The sequence below is a fragment of the Macaca mulatta genome, chromosome 1 (assembly GCF_049350105.2).
Source record: "Macaca mulatta isolate MMU2019108-1 chromosome 1, T2T-MMU8v2.0, whole genome shotgun sequence".
Classification (NCBI taxonomy): Eukaryota; Metazoa; Chordata; class Mammalia; order Primates; family Cercopithecidae; genus Macaca; species Macaca mulatta.
This window is the reverse complement of record NC_133406.1, coordinates 9,403,364-9,417,148: the sequence shown is the minus strand read 5'-3', so window position 1 is coordinate 9,417,148 and position 13,785 is coordinate 9,403,364. Positions and strand designations below refer to the sequence as shown.

At 38.2% G+C, this 13,785-nt stretch overlaps 1 protein-coding gene across 6 annotated transcripts in view; it reads left to right on the top strand.

The window, feature by feature from the left end:
- CHRM3 (cholinergic receptor muscarinic 3) overlaps positions 1–13,785 on the top strand; it is a 522,214-nt gene that overhangs the window by 297,672 nt on the left and 210,757 nt on the right.

Below are 13,785 nucleotides of genomic sequence, written 5' to 3'. Positions count from 1 at the left end.
TCTACAAAATCATGGCTACACAGTTCAAAGTAGACTCTCTCCATCCCGTTTTTGTTCATGAGGTTCTAGCAATTCTTAGACTCTTCAGAGTATCATGCTCTGAATTTTGAAACTTCCCAAATTTCTATATTAAAGCCCTAACCCCCAATGCCACTGTATTTGGAGATAATGGATTTTAGGAGGTAATAAAGCGTAAATGAGGCCATAAGCGTAGGATCTCTGTCTCTCTTTTCTCATGCAAAGACCTTGTGAGAAGGTGGCATTCTGCAAGCCAAGGAAGAGAGCCCTAACAAGAAACCAAATTGGCTGAAATGTTGGTCTTGACATTCCCAGTCTCTAGAACTCTGAAAAATAAATGTCTGTTGCTTAAGGCATCCAGTGGCATTTTGTTATGGCAGCCTAAGCAGACTAATATATAGAGACAAGTTTGCTTCTTTACTGCCATAATTCTATGATTTTTGAGTTGGTTTAATTAGAAGAAACCTTAGAAACTGGAGAGCCTTTCCTTGTAATAGTCTCTATAGAGGTGAGAGGTGGGAAAACTGAAGATAGTGGGAGCAAGGTGAGGGTGGTAGGAAAGGCTGAGGTCAGCCTATAGTTTGACCATGTCTCGTTAGAGTGAAAAGACACTTGGGGTATGCCATACAAGGGAAATGCAGGAATATCCTTTCATTTGGATTCATTTAATGCTTTGGTGATATTAGATTAGGAGATAAATATCTAGGGTTTCCTTCAATTTCATACCCGATGGGGCTTATTTTTCCAATATGAATAAAAGATGTGTTAGCCTCTGGCTAATATGTGAATGACAGAAAACCATATTTCAGAAAGATGATTTCCAATCCCTTTTCACATAGCAATAATTCATCTATTAGGTACTGTGTGTTGGGATGCCATGAGCATTATGCTGTTTGTATGATATGCAGGCTTCAGACCTTTAGATATCTGTGGAGCTTAAGAGAATTAAAGACAAAAAATAAGCACTCCAAAATGTATAACCTAGTTAAAGGATATTTACATATGTCAAAAATAATTGAGCTCTTCCACCTCTCAAACTTCTTTTATTCATAAAGAATTAGATGATCAATACAAACCTAAAAACTTATGATTGTAATGAAGACAATTTCACAGTATCTTGAGACATGAAGTCAACAATGAGTGCCAGATCCTTCTCTGCCTCACTGTGAAACAAAGCACAAATCATTAGTCACAGGTGCTAGGGAGCTCATCCATTTCAGGCATGTGATTATGCCTCTGCTTCCACACAGTGGCCTTGGGCAAATGAGCCCTCTAAGTTCTGAATCTTTAAAACAAGGCTTGAGGTTCCAAAAAATAAAGAAAGATCTTAGATATTGTTTGGCAGGAAGTGCTTATGAAATGTGAATTCACTCTTGCATCATGGTGAATTAATATTTTTTGGCTGTTTGGTGTTATAACAGTAGAGATGATTTCCCTTCTTCTAATTTAAAAATATTATATTTCATTTTTACCTTAAGGATCAGAGCTTAAAAATCAAAGGGATTAAAATGTTCCATTCTCTTGCCCATTCGTGAACATATGAAAATGGAATTGAATAAAAATTGAGTGATCCTTTGTATTTTAAGATAAACTTAACATCCTAAAATTATCACACTAGTCTTAATCTGCATTTTCAATATAAACAAAAATCAGTATCTTTTATTTTAAAATACCAATAATATGTACAGGTTGTTTTAATACAAACTACACTTTCATTTTTATCAGTCTTTTTTTTTAACCTTTTAGAGTCATATATTTATTTTTCATTGGTGTCTACGCTGCAGACCAAAAATGGAACCATAGAAATGATGCAAGGAAAGATGGAACTGATTATTAAAATGTTTTACTTATTTATTTATTTATTTATTTATTTATTTATTTATTTATTTTGAGATGGAGTCTCGCTCTGTCACCCAGGCTGGAGTGCAGTGGCATGATCTTGGCTCACTGCAAGCTCCGCCTCCCGGGTTCAAGCAATTCTCCTGCCTCAGCCTCCCGAGTACCTGGGACTACAGGCGCGTGCCACCATGCCTGACTAATTTTTTCTATTTTTAGCAGAGATGGGGTTTCACCATATTAGCCAGGATGATGTCTATCTCCTTGACCTCATGATCCACTGCCTCGGCCTCCCAAAGTGCTGGGATTACAGGCGTGACCCACCGTGCCCAGCCATACAATTTTTATACAGAAAATACCATCTTAGTTCTTAACATTTTGTATAGTTTCTTACTATACACAGTACTATACACAGAACAAATTAAAATTGTATTTTGTAGATTGTTATTTAGGAAAATTTAGCTTACTACTTAGACATGTTGGCACATTGATATTACTTGCATATTTATTTTGCTTCACTTTCACAAGAAATCTGGGAGATCTGGAAGGGCCAGTGATTTAAACCATCCTCCTTATTTCTCTGTGTTCAGCTATAGTCATTCCCTGGAAAACAATAAAGGCTCACATTCAGTTTATGAGCTTCAGTGATAAAAATGCAAAGTTATGCTATAAGAATTTTTAAAACTATTATTATATTTATATGAACTGATTTTTCCCTTAGAGCACTCATAATGAGAGGAAAGGAAAAGGAAAGGAAACTCATTTAAACAATTGTTTTCAAGAGCCAGAAAAAAAAAATTTCATTAGTTTTGAAATATTGCCGGTTTGCTATTCTGTAATGAGATTTTGAACCAGACTTACACAGTTATTTAACTTTACTTGTTTGGGGAATACACTTGAAAATGTGCACAATTAATGTGCACTAAGTACTTCAAAAGTATGTATCTTGATTTTTTCCCTTTGTTTTAGTGAATGGATTACCTGTATACACATCGTTATATATAGTAGCATTACCGCTGTGTTAAACATCACCTTTTCTTGTATGTATTAACATATTCTCTCCTATGACTGTTATTTACAATACAGAGAACATGTAAGCCAGGGCTTGAAGTTGTAAGACATGATTTCTAGTCTTAACTTTGTTGTTTGCTAAATGCCTGGCCTTGGGTGGGACATTTAACCCCCCTAAACTCCAGTTTCTGCATCATTAAAATTGAAATAATGATAGCTGTCCTATGGCTTGTCAGGATATCTTATATCAAAAATCTTATACCCGCCCTGTGACTTGCCAAGAAATCTTATATCAAGGTAAAAAGTGCTATCTTTTGTAAACTGTCGTGTACTATAAAAAGTGCTGCCTTTCGTAAACTAAAGTACTATGAAAATTCACGCTGTCATCTGAGTGACAGTGTAGGTGTCTTGGCTGAAGCGTGGACACTGGTGCATTTCTCCTAGGGTTCAACACTCACCTGTCATTTTTACATGCCTAGTGACTTAGGGTAAGATCCTTAAACTGTGTGAGTTTCAATTTCCTCATCTTCAAAATGAGACTTAGGAAAACACCCACTTCCCAGGGCCAAAGTACACTTTGAACAATAAAATACATGGAAAACACCTACAGATGAGCCGGACAGGTAGCCAGCATTAAATAAATAATTAATATGATCTCCTTTAAAGTACACAGATTCAGTAGCACACTGGCACATTTATGTAGCTGGCATTTGTATAGACTCAGAGTAATATGAATTATGTGTCAAAAATATCTTCTATTTTCATCTTTATGATATTTAGTTTTTCTATTAACCGAATAATACACGTTTGCTATAAAGGATCAGAATACACAGAGAAGCCTCAGGACAAAAACAAAAACCAGCCGTATCTAAATAAAATCCTTGCAATTTCCTCTAATTATGACCACTCTATGGGAAAAAAACAGTTCATTAGTAGTAGTTTAAAATTTTTTTGTAGCCCAAGGTTTTTTTTGTTGTTGTTGTTAATCACCAAAGCTTATAACACAAGCTTGAGCCTTTATGATTTTGCAGGGAATAACTATAGCAAGTACAGGGAACTAAGGATGATGATTTTAGTCACTGGCCCCTCAAAATCTCCCAGATTTCTTGTGAACATGAAGTGAAATAAATATGCAAGTAATATCAATATGGCAATATGTCTGATATGGTTTGACTGTGTCCCCACCCAAATCTCATCTTGAATTCCCACGTTGTAGGAGGGACCTGGTGGGAGGTAATTGAATCATGGGGGCAGGTCTTTCCCATGCTGTTCTCATGATAGTGAATGAGTCTCACGAGATCTGATGATTTTATAAGGGCGAGTTTCCCTGCACAAGCTCTCTCTTTGCCTGCTGCCATCCATGCCACATAACTGGCTCCTCCTTGCCTTCTGCTGTGATTGTGAGGCTTCCCCAACCACGTGGAAGTCCAATTAAACCACTTTCTTTTGTAAATTGCCCAGTCATTGACGAATACAATGCAAAGCAGTAAATTACCCACATAAAAATCACCATTTAGCATCTTTCAGAAGGAAAAGCATTTGAGCAAAAAATGGTATCAGGGAAAATCAAGGTTCATAGGTGACAAGGATAGAAAGGGGATGGGTTTCAGTGCCAAGAAACCAGTCCCTAAGTACAGACACCCAGCAAAGGAAGAAGAATTCAAGACATGTAAGAGAGAGGGAGGCAACAGATGTTTAAAACTACAGTAGTTTTAAAAAGAACTGAGAATTACTGCACTAGTCCAAAGGCTGAAGAGCTAAAACCTGTGGCCTTGCTTAGGGTAGAGTTACAGTGGTTTCCCCATTGCCTCCCATAGTATTTGGCCACTTTGCTGGCAGGATTGTTTCCAAAGTGGTTTGTAGAGAGGTCTAGAGGTACACATAGAAACCACCTTCCAGTTCTTTCTTCAAAAAATAGAAGTAAAATAGGAAAGATAACAATTCCCTGAATCATTTTCTTCATACTTGTGGCATCGAAAACCACTGTCCTGGTAGATGACGAGAGAGAGCTGGCAGCATAGAAAAGTAAGGGAGGAAAGGTGACTACATTTCAGGTATATGGCTTTATGCAGACAGAATGGAGAATTATTCATACACAGAAGCAATTTTTAAAAAGAGATTCTGAGAAAGAACTGACAAGCCAAGTTTGTTAAATTCGTTTTCTAAAAACAGGCATTAAAAGGTAATTATTATTTTGTAAAACTGTGTGCCATGGCAGGTATTATGAATGCTGTGATGTCTATACTTGACATTACTACATAATTAAGACTAGATTATTTCAAATCTTGAGAAATCACTCTCCTATTTCCTTCTCAAAGGTCATTATTTCCAAGTCATTAGTCTAAAAAGAAATATTAGAGTACTTGAATAGCATATAGGAAAGAAGCTTACATGTTTAAAGCAGATTTATTCTTTAGATGCTGCAGGAATTTAATTTACAATTGTGGACCTCTCAAAAGGCAGGAACATGCATATCTGATATCTCGGCATTCTAGAATTCTACTCCAACACTTCATCTACAAAGAGTGAAAGTGAATCAATTACTTTTCTCGTTTTCTGGAAGTAAAATACTTAACACTATAAGACTATTAAATTGATCAGCGGTGCATAGCATTTCAGATATAATAAATGTATTAATAACATGCTTCCAGTCAAGCATATACACTTTTGGCAAAAGTCAATTCTTCCAAATATCAAAGGCTGATTTTCCCATGGTCGCCCATTGTGTACAGCTGCCTGTCTTACTGCAGAAACATTGAGTTTAATAAACGCTTACTGAGGGACAACCATGTGTCTTCTCAGCTCTGACCAAGGTATACAGGTGCCGTCTCTCCACATGAGCAGGATCTGGGTTGTCTGTGTCCTTCTTGCCTCACAGATCCACTTACACTTCAAAAGTAATAAAATAGTCTCTGAGTTCATTCTTTTTGATGAGTTGACATGCAAGTATGTTCTCACAAACTTACTTCTTTTAGCACAATTCTAAAACTGTATATACATTTTTACTAAAACCTGGAAAGTAAAGAGTTTTAAAAAGAAGAAAAAAATGAGGCCTTCATAGTTTGTCGTACTGAGTCAACCACAGTTAACGTATTGGCATTTTTCTTTGAAGACTTTTTTTTCCTAAGTTTTTCTCCTTTTTTTAATTTTTATTTATTTTTTATTATTATTATACTTTAAGTTCTAGGGTACATGTGCGTAACGTGCAGGTTTGTTACATATGTATACTTGTGCCATGTTGCTGTGCTGCACCCATCAACTCGTCAGCACCCATCAACTCGTCATTTACATCAGGTATAACTCCCAATGCAATCCCTCCCTCCTCCCCCCTCCCCATGATAGGCCCCGGTGTGTGATGTTCCCCCTCCCGAGTCCAAGTGATCTCATTGTTCAGTTCCCACCTATGAGTGAGAACATGCGGTGTTTGGTTTTCTGTTCTTGTGATAGTTTGCTAAGAATGATGGTTTCCAGCTGCATCCATGTCCCTACAAAGGACACAAACTCATCCTTTTTTATGGCTGCATAGTATTCCATGGTGTATATGTGCCACATTTTCTTAATCCAGTCTGTCACTGATGGACATTTGGGTTGATTCCAAGTCTTTGCTATTGTGAATAGTGCCGCAATAAACATATGTGTGCATGTGTCTTTATAGCAGCATGATTTATAATCCTTTGGGTATATACCCAGTAATGGGATGGCTGGGTCATATGGTACATCTAATAATATTGCATGTGTTGTTTCTGTATTCTTATTTCATGTATTAAAAGTATGTTCTGTTTTACTACATAGTTTTGCAAAACTCATTTTTGAGTAGTATTATGGACTGAATTGTATTCCTCCAAAACACATATGTTGAAGCCTAACTCCCAGTGTGACGGTATTTGGGGAGGGGACTTCTGGGAGGTGATTACCCTTAGATGAGGTCCAATAGGATTAGTGCCTTGGTCCAATGCCTTCTTATAAGGGATTAGAGGCCTTATAAAAAGAGATGGCTATCTCTCTTTGTCTTTTCCTTCACGCTTGCACAAAGAAGAGGTCATGTGAAAATGTGTTGAGAAGGTGGCTGTATTTGCCAAGTGACAAGAACCTTCACCAGGAATTGAATGGGCTAGCATCTTGATCTTGGACTTCCCAGACTCCAGAGCTATGAGAGATAAATTTCTCTTGCTTGAGTCATCCGATCTATGGTATTTTGTTACAGCAGCTTGAGCAGACTAAGACAAGTGGCTGTATCATGTGTTGTTTAATTATTTCTGATTATTCATAACAATAAAATTAGGATATATGTCTTCGTGCATAAAGTATTTTTGTGTATTCCACATTACTTCCTTTGTGTAAATTCTCAGAAGTGGAATTATTTGATAAAACCTAGGAATACTGACTAAATGTTTACAGATTAGTTATAACAGATTGCATACCCAAAAGAATAAGGAAAACATATCTCTGAAACCTAACAGCATTGAACCTGAAAATGTGACCAAAACTCTCTAAATTATTAGTTAGAATATCAGAACTATATTTGATAACAGCCTCAGGAAAATAGGGAAGAAAATTAGTTTATTTTCTGTTGTCTTTACTTTTTTTCTAGTCTTAATTTTCATTATATTCAGCAGAATTCATTTTCTTTCACTCTGGAAGGAAAAATAAACCTGAATGTCTATGCCTTCAGATATTTAATTCATTATTTTTTTCTCATGGAAGAAAGGTGATATCTGATAAAGAGATCCTCATAAAAGAAATATTAAATAACAGCTACCGGGCTCTTTGGTCATCAGCTTGTATACCTTTCTATCAAGGTACCAGTGTTCCCTTGTATTCCTTCATTCTTGAGAATTGGCTGTGATATAATGTTAGAATCTTAGCTTTGAAAAGGATCTTGGGGCTATCAACCTCACACCTGTCTAATATATGCCATTCCCTCTGTAACATCTTCAGCAGGTATCCATTTAATGTCAGCACGAGTACATTAAGTGACAAGGAGCTCACTATTTCGCAAGTCAGTCTAATTTACAGACATTCTTCTTTGACCTTTGGAAAATTGCTCTAAAAAGCAAGTCCCAAACTCTGAAACTTCTATGAGTTAATGCTGGTACTGCTTTCTGACAGAATTACGAAGAACAAATCTAATTCCACTTTCACTTCATAACCCCTCAGAACTTTGGAAAGAGCTATCAAACAAGCCTTTTCCTAGGTAAATGTTATCTGTTCATACCCTGTCCCCTACAGGATATGCCTTTGAGTCCTACTGGCATCTTAATGGGCATATTCCTATTGCAGACAGTCATGTACCTGTAGCCCACAGACTCGTTTTTGGTCCTTGAGTGTTTGGGAGGAAAATTAAGAAAGATGTGTGGGACGTTATTTCTTTAGTTTGGCACACTCCTCCTATTTTCTTACTTAAGAAGTGTTTCCTTATCTAAGTTACCTAGCGGCTTTGGGAAGTTTTTCAGTTTGTAATTTGTGTCTGAAAGGGCAGCTCCTGTCTATCATTCTACCCTGAACATGCCTGATCTCATCTGAAAGGGCAACTCCCTTGACTGAACCCATACTGTAGATATGATGTGAACAGCCTGGAGGAAAAGAGCTCCCGGCTCCCTTATCCTAACTATATTCCACTAATGATTAAAACCCATGTGATGCTTTTATCAGTTGTTTCTACCCTTTACTCTTATTTACCCTTCAGTTGTCTTCTTAATAATAACTAAAGTTCCTAAGATATTTTCTGACTGATTGGCAATCCAGTTGACTAAAGTTCTCCACTCTCTTTTACTTGTGCAGTTAATTTTTTGAACCTAAGCATAGAACTTTGTACATAGTACCACTGACCATCATCTTCCTAAAGTCAGTTCAGCCAGGCAGAATTTTAAAGACTTTTTGGTCCTCGTTCTACCAGTTCTTCATGGGATTGCGTGGTGTGCAGACAGCCTTCTCTCTCTAGCATGTACTGATCAACTAATGAGCAAGACCAGACAGAGGGGTGCCAGAGGCACGGCACTGAAAGCCTTTCTGTTTCCCTCTGGGTCCTCCATGCTTCTTTCTCTTCTTTGAATCTTTCCTCATTCACCAAGACTTGTCACCAAGGTGTGCAAGGTCTGTCCTTAAAATGACTGTCAAGTTCTCCTCTTCATTCTCATGATTGACAGCTGTTCCTCATCAAATTAGGCCTAGAGTTGTGCCGGTAATCACTTAGCTCAGCTAGCTGGCTCTTACCTCTCACGTTCTCATCCATCCTGCATAACATTGCCTGATCATTTTCCTAAGATGTCACATTCATCACGTCTCTTCTGCTCCTGATCTTTAGACTCCAGTTAGAAATGCAGATCCCTCTGTGTAGAGTGCATTGACTCAGTCATCTCCTTCCTTCCTAACCCACCCAGTGTTCTATGCAGCCTGGACTCCGATCGCCATAGGGATGTTTGCTCCTTCTCACCCCATTCCTTGCTCATGCTATTCCTTCCATCCGGAATATTCCTGACTCTCCTTATCAGCTATCCAAATCTTATCTACTCTTTAAAGGCCAGATTTAAACCTCTTTTTCTCCATGGAATTTATTTGCTTTTGTTTATGTTAATCACTCTAAGTCAACTCCTAATGTCTAGACAATAATTTTTCTATTAACATTATTACTTTATAGTTCTAGTCATGTCAAGCTTCTTCTGGGCTGCAGGGAAATTTCCTCAAGGAGAGGCAATTTCATTCAATGCTTTGGTAGAAACCATTTTTCCTCAGATAGCATTAAACAGATGGTTGATGCTTGGCAAATGTTGCTGCTCTTTGGTTGACTTATTTACCTTTTAAAGGGAGGTACTACTTAAATTTGTCACTATTCTTGGAATTTCAACTTGAGGATAACATTTTGGGGCAATTAACCTATGCCCAGCCATTGTAACAGTATTCTGAAGAGCTGCCTACTTGCCCCCAGAACATGGGTGTTTTGGATTCAGTTCTGGCATTTATATCAAGGGAGGGTGCTGCCGTTAGTTCTGGTTTTAAAAATACTGTACACAATTTCTTCCCTTTACTGAACAATCTCTCTCTGGGTGCTACTCTGAGCTAACTTTCACAAATGTTCATTTCACTTATAGATCTAGAAAGGTAATCATTATCATTTTCCCTTCCCAAATAAAAACTTTAGTATCATAATAGCTTGTAGACATTTTCTGTCTGGTAAAATTAATGTCTACCATTTACAAAAATAAAATTCACCCTTCACTTTGATTTTTTTTTTTTCCCCAGACAGAGTCTCACTCTGTTGCCCAGGCTGGAGTGAGTGCAGTGGTGTGATCTCAGCTCACTGCAGCCTCTACCTCTTGGGTTCAAGTGATTCTCATGCCTCAGCATCCTGAATAGCTAGGATTACAGGCATGTGCCACCATTTAATATGACTTTAAGAAACAAATATAATTCACTTAGTTATATATGTCTGTGCGGACCTGAGTTCCCATTCAAAGAAAGTAGCCTGTTACAGGTAACTTTGTTTGTGTGTCCTGATGTATAGTATATTTATTTTAGCAACATTTATAATCTATAATAGATACTATGTGCAAATTGATAACATTTTTAAGTGCTTCCCAAATCCCACACACTGCTATTCCACTCTCCCTTGTCAAATATTGTTAAAATTAATTCAAAGTTGTATCACCACCCCAGAAATATACTGATTAGGCCCCCAACTATGGGCTTTATGGCAGTGGGCTTAATATTCTAAAAAGAGAGGAACATTGATAAGCCGTACTTTTATTCTTCTGGGAAATTCTTTTTTGCTTAATTATCTTGTAAGTTCATGTCAGTTTCTTGTTCCTCGGGTAACAGAGGAAGTTCCTAAGTTGTCAGGAGATTGCATGTCCCCACACACTAAAATCCTCTGAGCTGGATGATTCAGCTTTCACTACTGCTGTGTCTGTGGACCAAAAAGCAAAATGTGAGTCAATTCCAGGTTCCGTCACCTTTGGGAGTTGCCATGTAAAGGAAAACATAGAAGATTAATGTTATTAATCTGATTTTATGTTGTTTTTTGTTGTTGTTGTTTTGTTTTTTTGTTTTTTTGGGGTTTTTTTGTTTTTTTTTTTTTGAGACGGAGTTTCGCTCTGTCACCCAGGCTGGAGTGCAGTGGTGTGATGTCGGCTCACTGCAAGCTCCGCCTCCCAGGTTCACACCATTCTCCTGCCTCAGCTGCCCGAGTAGCTGGGACTACAGGTGCCCGCCACCACGCCCGGCTAATTTTTTGTATGTTTAGTAGAGACGGGGTTTCACCGTGTTGGCCAGAATGGTCTCCATCTCCTGACCTTGTGATACACCCGCCTTGGCCTCCCAAAGTGCTAGGATTACAGGCGTGGGCCACTGCGCCAGGCTGATTTTATTTTGTTTTGAGGAGAAGCGTGAGAAATGGCTACCATACAAATCAAGAAATTCATAAAGGCAAACAGTTGATGACTGTCACCTAAGAATCTGTTATTTTCTTTTATCCTTTCCCCAAGACATATGCCCTCTAACATAAGCATTAAAATCAAATTATATAATTCTGAAAAAACCTGGTCTCAAAGCTTTAGGGTAAAAATTGTTTAATCAAATTGTAACACAAATTGAGAAATATCATTAAAGTGATAATGCCATCCTGTAAGAATTGCTAAATCTACTTGAAGTTTGTGTTTGATTCACTCTATTCAGAATTGCTTGCATCTGCAAATTACTGATATCAGTAAAGTTAATTGAACACCCACTCTGTGTCGGGTTTTAGAGACATAAAGGCAAATAGAATGTAGATTCTATTCCTGAGGAGTAAAATATAATGGAGGAAGCAGACATGTAACCAGTAACTTCAACCAAAGAATAATCAGAAAACACTCTGAGTGAAAGGGCAATGGGAAACACAGATTTATTTGTTTATTAATTCATGCAGGAACATCTCATTTTTATGTCAAGTTTGACATTTCAACTGGAAAGAGCTGGAATCACTTTGGAGAAGTAGTTCTTTGGGAAGGTAATACACATTTATCCTTTGGAGTTTTTATACAGGTCACAAAGAGGCTTTATCCAGCTTGGTGCATTTTAAAGAAATACTGTTTAGGGAAGTTTCTGAAATGCCCCTTTACAGCTCTTTTGGAAATAGTCTACACTGGCTGTGATTTTTGCACAAAGAACATTGAAGATAATTCAGGCAAAAAGAGCAGAAAGAGCTGCACGTAGGAATCAACCACAGGTACAGTAGTGTTAAAGTGGGCCTGCATCATACACGCATTGAGAGGTGTGGAATAAAGCAGTGTTGAAGAGCTGACCTTGGAAATGATACATGTGTGGGGAATTCATTCTTTATTTAACTCATAAATTAGTCAAAGAAGAATTATTGGCAAGACTGTGACTTGAAGTTTTGTATTGATGAAAAAAGAAGGAGGGGAGGAAATCTGGTGAACCAGATCCAGGAAGAAGAGAAGAGAATAAATATATGTATGTTTTAGTTTCTTGTCACAGAAGGAGGAACACGGGTCACAGCAACCTTTTTCACAAGTAGGTAGGTCCCTCTTATGCAATTTAAGTAATGAAACAAATATTAAATCTCTTCTCTGTGCAGGGTGCTGTGGTCAGCATCATGAGTAATACAAGAAGGAGGAAAGGTTAGCCCTTCCTCCAAGGGACGAGGCTTATTTTTTACCAGAAGATAAGATGTGTATACATGTAACAGCAATGCAGGGAAAGATATATCAATATTTATAATAAAGATGCAAATAGAGCTAGAGGGATCTTAGAGGAATACATTTATTCTAATAAGGGTTATGGCAGAATTTATGTGAAAGTCTTCTTTGGGCTAAGTGATAATCGGAAATTCTATCAGCATGCATGGAAAGGAAAGACACTCCAAATTAAAGAAATATAAAATGTCTGGGTGTGATGGGTTCATGCCCACAGTCCCAGCACTTGGGGAGGCCAAGACAGGAGGATGACTTAAGGCCAGGAGTTTGAGGCCAGCCTGGACAACACAATGAGACCCTGTCTCTACAATAAAATAAAAATAAATAAATAGCCAGGTGTGTTGGCATGCACCTGTAGTCTCAGCTACTTGGGAAGCTGAGGCAGGAGGATCACTTGAGCTCAGAAGGTCGAGGTTACAGTGAGCTATGATCATGACACTGCACTCCAGCCTGGGAAGCAGAGCAAGACCCTGACTCAAAATAAAAAAGAAAAAGTATGAAAAGAAGAAAGTATGGAACATAGTTGGGGAAAAGCAAATAGCCATATCTGAGCACAGTAGACTCATGATGCTGTCTTCTACTATAACTGCCTTTACTTTTCTCATAAAAGTTGAAAAATACCATTTTGCCATGTGTGCATTAATTTGCTAGGGTTATTGTAACAAAGTAGCAGAGAATGGAAGGCCTAAACAACAGAAACTTACTGCTTCACAGTTCTGGAGGCAGGATTGGCTCCTCCTCACAGCTGTGAAGGAGAATCTGTTCCATGTCTGCCTCCTGCCTTCTGGGGGCTGCTGGCAATCTTTGTAGTTCCTTGGTTTGTAGATGAATCTCTCTTCTGCCTTCGTCTTCATATGGCGTTCTCTCTATGTTCTCCCTATGTCTCTGTGTCCAAATGTCCCCTTTTTTAATTTTTTTATTTTATCTATTTTATTTTTTAAGATGTAGTCTCACCCTGTCACCCAGGCTAGAGTGTAGTGGTGCGATCTTGGCTCACTGCAAGCTCTGCCTCCCAGGTTCATTCTCCAGCCTCAGCCTCCCAAGTAGCTGGGACTACAGGCACCCACCATCACGCCTGGTTAATTTTTTGTATTTTTAGTAGAGACGGGGTTTCACCGTGTTAGCCAGGATGGTCTCTATCTCCTGACCTCACCTGCCTCGGCCTCCCAAAGTGCTGGGATTACAGGTGTGAGCCACCGTGCCCGGCCCAAATGTCCCCTTCTTATAAGAA